Source organism: Orycteropus afer, unplaced genomic scaffold, assembly GCF_000298275.1.
Source record: "Orycteropus afer afer isolate SDZICR_OR568_19922 unplaced genomic scaffold, OryAfe1.0 scaffold00199, whole genome shotgun sequence".
In the NCBI taxonomy this organism is placed as follows: domain Eukaryota; kingdom Metazoa; phylum Chordata; class Mammalia; order Tubulidentata; family Orycteropodidae; genus Orycteropus; species Orycteropus afer.
Genome location: NW_006921786.1, coordinates 1,063,323 through 1,069,322, shown reverse-complemented (window position 1 = coordinate 1,069,322; position 6,000 = coordinate 1,063,323).

Below are 6,000 nucleotides of genomic sequence, written 5' to 3'. Positions count from 1 at the left end.
ACACACACACACACACACAGAAACACTGATGCACAAACCACATTTCTCCCTAAAATATTAACTGTACAATAAGATACATGCATCCATACACAGCAGATAGAAAGAATCAACAACTAAAAGAGAACTTCCCCAACCCCAAATTTATGTACCTGGAAGTTTGAAAACAAACACGTTTTAAATAAATTTTGGGTAGAGACATAAATAGAAATGTTTATCTAATTATAACTGAAGGACAGAGTACTTTGGATCCAGCCAAAGCAGAAATCAAAATAGTTATAACCATAAATAAACTAGTAAGACAATAAAAAAATAGTGAAAATAAATGAAGTAAGGTTTCAACTGAAGATGCTAGAACAGATCATCAAAATAAACCTAATGAAATTTAAAAAAGAAAATAAGGAAATAGAAAAAAAACCAAATAATTTAGTAAAACTAAATTTAAAAGTCCAACCTAAAGGACAAAATATTAGTAAATATGATTTTAAAAAATTAAAAAGAAATCCAAAATAAAATAAAGACAAAAAGAGATGGATGGCTATACAGAATATTTTTATTACAAAAGATATCATGCCTAGTATATATATATATATATATATGTGTGTGTGTGTGTGTGTGTATATATATATATATATATATATATATATACACATATACACACACATATATAATATATAACCAAAAACTCACTGCCATTGAGTTGATTCCAATCCATAGTGACCCCTGTTGGATTTCCAAGGTTGTTAATCTTCACAGAAGTAGACTGCTCCATCTTCCTTCCAAGGCTGATAGGTTTGAACTGCTGACCTTCTCATTAGCAGCCAAATGCCTTATTTGCTATGCCATCAGAGCTCCGTGTGTGTGTGTGTGTGTGTGTGTGTGTGTGTTTGTAAAAGCTCACATGAAAGGTTTCTAGGAAAATATAAATTATTCAAATGGACCAAGTAAAGACTCTGAACAAACTAATCAGTAATCATGAAAAAAAAAAAAAAATCAAACAGGAATAAAAAGGTCTATCCTCCAAAAAAGGCTACAGGTAAAAAGAGTTCCCTGGATGAACTCTACCAAACCTTCATGGAACAGATCATTCTGATCCTAAACACATTGCTGCACAAAACAGAAACAAATGGGAAGCTACTCAATTCATTTTAAAAGAGGAACATGATCTTGGCATCAAAGTCAGAAAATGATACCACAGAAGAGAAAGTTAGGGTCTAATCACCTATGATGCTCAGTAAAATAGAAGGTCAGTGAAAGAGGGAAGACCCTCAGCAAGACGATTCACACAGGGGCTATAATGATAGGCTCAGAATAGCAAAGGTTGTGAGGATAGCACAGCACCAGGCAATGTTTTGCTCTGTTGTACACAGGGTCGCTATGAGTCAGAGCCAACTTGACAGCACCTGACAACAGCAATCACATATGAACTCAGAGGCAGAAATCTCAGATAAAAAATTAGTAAACTGAGAACAGCAGGGAATTAAAATATTATGTTAGTAGGTTTTATTTCATGTATTTCACCATGGTAAAGGTGAGAAAATCTACCATATAATTAACTACTTTAATAGGTTATAAGAGAAAAATAATAATAATCTCAATAGATGCAGACAAAATACAAAAATCTAATGCATTTTTTAGATATAATTCACATACCATATAATTCACCATACGAAGTATACAGTTGAGTGTTTTTTACTATATTCCTAAGGTTATGCAACCATCACCACTATCTAATTTCAGAACATTTCCATCACTCAAATGAGTAAATAAAACCCTGTGCCCATTATTAATAACTTCATATTCCCCTCTCCTTTCATATCCTGGCAACATTAATCTGCTTTCTGTCTCTATGTTGTTAGGTGCCGTTGAGTCTTCTCCGACTCACAGCGACCTTATGTACAGCAGAATGAAACACTGCCTGGTCCTACCATCATTGTAGCCACTGTGTCCATCCACCTTGTTGAGGAACTTCCCCTTTTTTGTTGACCCTCCACTTTACCAAGCATGATTGCCTTCTCCAGAGAATGGTCCCTTCTGACAATATGACCAAAGTGGGTGAGACAAAATCTAGCCATTCTCGCTCCCAAGGAGCATTCCAGCTGCACTTCCTCCAGGACAGATTTGTTAGTTCTCTTAGAAGTCCATGGTACTTTCACCAACACCATAACTCAAAAAGCATCATCTCTTATTTGGTCTTCCTTATTCATTGTCCAGCTCTCATATGCATATGAGGCGATTGGGAATACCATGGCTTGGGTCAGGCACACCTTAGTCCTCAAGGAGATATCTTTGCTCTGTAGCACTTGAAAGGGCTCTTTTGCAGCAGATTTGCCGATTGCAATATGTCGTCTGATGTCTTGACTGCTGCTTCCATTGGTGTTGATTGTAGAAGCAAGTAATATGAAGTCTTTGACAACTTCAATCTTTTCTCCGTCTATCATGATGCTGTTTATTGGTCTAGTTGTGAAGACTTTTGTTTTCTTTATGATGAGGTGTAATCCATACTGCAGATTGTATTCTTCAATCTTCATCACTAAGTGCTTCAAGTCATTCTCACTTTCAGCAAGCAAACTTGTGTTGTCTGTGTATCGCAGGTTGTTAATGAGTATTCCTCCAATCCTGATGCCACATTTTTTTCATATGGTCCAGCTTTTTGGATTATTTTCTCAGCAAATAAATAATGTCTCTATGGATTTGCCTATTTTGGATACTGTATATAAATGAAATCATAAAATGTGGGCCTTTGTGTCTGGCTTCTTTCACTTAGCATAGCCTTTTCAAGGGTCATTGTTTGTATGGCTGAATAATGGTCCATTGTATGGTATACCACCTTTTGTTTACCCATTTGTCAGTTGATAGACATTCAGGTTGTTTCCATTTTTGGCTATTCTGAATAATGCTGCTATAAGCATTTATTTCCAAGTTTTATACAAACATATGCTTTCAACTTTCTTGGGTATATACCTAGAATTAAAATCGTTTAATGTGTTTTTATGATCAAGATTGCTGGATAACTAAAAATATATGGCAAATATCACACTTAATGATGAAACATTAGATGGAATCCAATGAAAGTCAGGAACAAGATAAAGATGTCCACTATATTAATAGTATTCAATATTGTCCCAAAGGTCTTAGACAATCCATTAAGAAAAGAAAAAAAATGCATACATTCAAATGAAAGAAGATAAAATTGTTTCTTTGATTCTTTGGTTGTTTCTTTGATTATTTGCTCATGCTAAAAAAATTCCAAGAATCAAATAACATATTATTAAAAGTGATAAGGAAGTTCAGCAAGGGGGCCAGGTAAAAGGTAACATTAAAAAAATCACTAACTTTCTAAAACACCATAGGTCTGTGTATTTGTGAATAACGGAAATCTGAGTAATCAGTGCTTTTAACAAATTAGTGGTTTATTTTCTTTATTGTTTCTTCATACAATAGGAAGTCCAGCTCACAGGTGTCAAGGCCATGTCTTCTGGGGTTCTCTTGGCCTTTCTCTCAAAGCTATAGCTCTAGCCATTACATCTGTACCCTATGCTGGAGATAGAATAAGAGGGAAAGGAAAAGGTAACACCAGTAGTCTTCCATCTTTTATAAAAGAGTTTTTCTAGAAGCCCTATCAGAAACTGCTTGCACTTGATCAGCCAAAATGTTGTCACAAGGTTACCCTTTGTTGGACAGGAGTTTGGATTTAGCAGGTTTACTGCTGTCACAAACAAAATTGGAGTTCTGAATAGGTGAACTTGTCTGCCACGTGCCAGGAATAACTAGGTACAAAGTGTAATAGGAAAAACAATACCATTCTCCTAGGAACACAAATTATAAAATACATAGCAGTAAACATAACAAGAAATAGATAAAACCTTCATGAAGAAAACTGGAAAATATGACTTGAGAACATTTTAAAAAACAGAATAAGTAGGAAAATATGTCACACTTACGGACTGAAAGACTCACTATTGGAAAGGTATTGCTTCCCATCAAATTAACCTATTTATTTATTTATTAACCTATTATTAAATTTAATCAAAATCAAAGTATTTTCCATATATTCTGAAAAAGAAAAAACTGATTCTAAAATTAACAGTGCAAGGAGTGTCAACTCAAACTTTGAAAAAAGTAAATGAGGAAAAATTTGCCCAACTAGATAACAAAACATATGTGCTATTGACACAGCAATATTATACCAAATATGGAATCTATAAACAGATTATAGTGGTATGGCAAAGTTGGCATTTCAAATACAAGGGAAATTTTGGCCTATTAAGTAAGTAGTGCTGGGAAAATTGTCTGTCAGTACAGGAATAAAATAAAATCAACCCCTACCTGACACTTTTTTACACACAAAAACATGTATCAGCTGGATTATAAACCTTAATATTAAAAAATAAATGATTAGATAGACAAATAGAAGAATATATTTATGACCTTGAGTGTTGAATTAGGGAAAGTATCCTTTTACAATACACACAAAAATCAAAAATATAAAGAAAAATCATTATAATTTTGGCTACATAAAAATGGAAAACTTGTATAAAATCAAGATGCCATGCAGAGATAAGATAATCATTAGACTAGGAGAAATACTTTGCAACTTCTATAACAAAGAAATGATTACAATCCAGAACATATGGAATTTCCACACAGCAATTTTTAAATGAATAATATCAAAATAATCTAAAGGTGTAGGAAACAGGTAGGGATATAGATGAAACAAGACTGACAATGTACTAATAATTATTAATACTGTGATGAACTATTGGGTTGATTTTATTATCCCCTCTACTTTGGTATACAGTAGTCTCCCCTTATCCATGACTTCACTTTCTGCAGTTTCAGATATCCACAGTCATCAGCAGTCCTAAAATAGTAACCTAACACTACGTCACAATACCTATTCATTCACCTTACTTCATCTCATGTAACTTTTAAATATCTATGTTATATATTTTCTATATATATTTTGGGAGGTCAGTTTCATTAATTTTATTTTCCTAGAAAATATGTATGTGGGAATGCATAGACAAGATCTTGACTACAATACACCAAGCTGGTGTCAGGGGTTACCTCTGGAGAGACAGGAGGGTATCTATATTATGCATGTTCATCAAAGGAAATTTTAGCCTAATCTGTAAACCAATCTGTAAGGCTCTAATTATTTATGTAAATAAAATGTAAGAGGTTATTCAACTGCATATGCTTATCAAAACTCATAGAACTGGAATTGTTCTTTATCCTGTCATGGTGGCCATTATAAGAATTGACACGTGTTAAAAACTCCTAGGACTGTACACCAAAAAAGGTAAATTTTGTTGTATGTAGTTTTAAAATTAAAACTACATACAACTGTCACTTTAAAAGGAAGTCTGATGGCATAGCATGTCTAAGGCATTTGACTGTTAATCAGAAGGCTGATGGTTCAAACCCACTAGGCACTCCTCGGAAGGAAGGTTGGGCAATCTACTTCTGTAGTGACTCAGAAACCCAAGGAGGGGTCGCTATAAGTTGGATCAACTCTATGGCAGTGAGTTTGGTTTTGATTTGGTCACGTTAAAAGGGTAAATTTTGCTGTATGTAAATTATACCTCAATATACCTGACCTTTAAAAAAGGAAATACTTTAATATAAAAAGAAGGATAACAATATATGTATTTGTTTAAAGAATAAGAGTTTCAATTACATTTGACATATATACTCTTTTTTAAAGCAGATTACAAGCATATGTGTATGGTATAGTACAGTGTCACTTAATATATCTATTATCTCTAGAGACTGAGATCACAGAATTTTTTCTCTTTGCTTACCTGTACTTTTATTTTTTACATAAAAATACATATTATTTTGTAATCAAATGATTTTTTTTTTCAGAGTGTGTATGTGGGTATGGCTCCTTGGTGGAGTCTCAGTGTAAATGGTGCTCTCACAGTGGTTCTGCTGCCTAAACTCAGACTCCTATGGTGAGCCTTGGCAGTGGCCCAAAGAAATGCAGTAGGGGGTTCC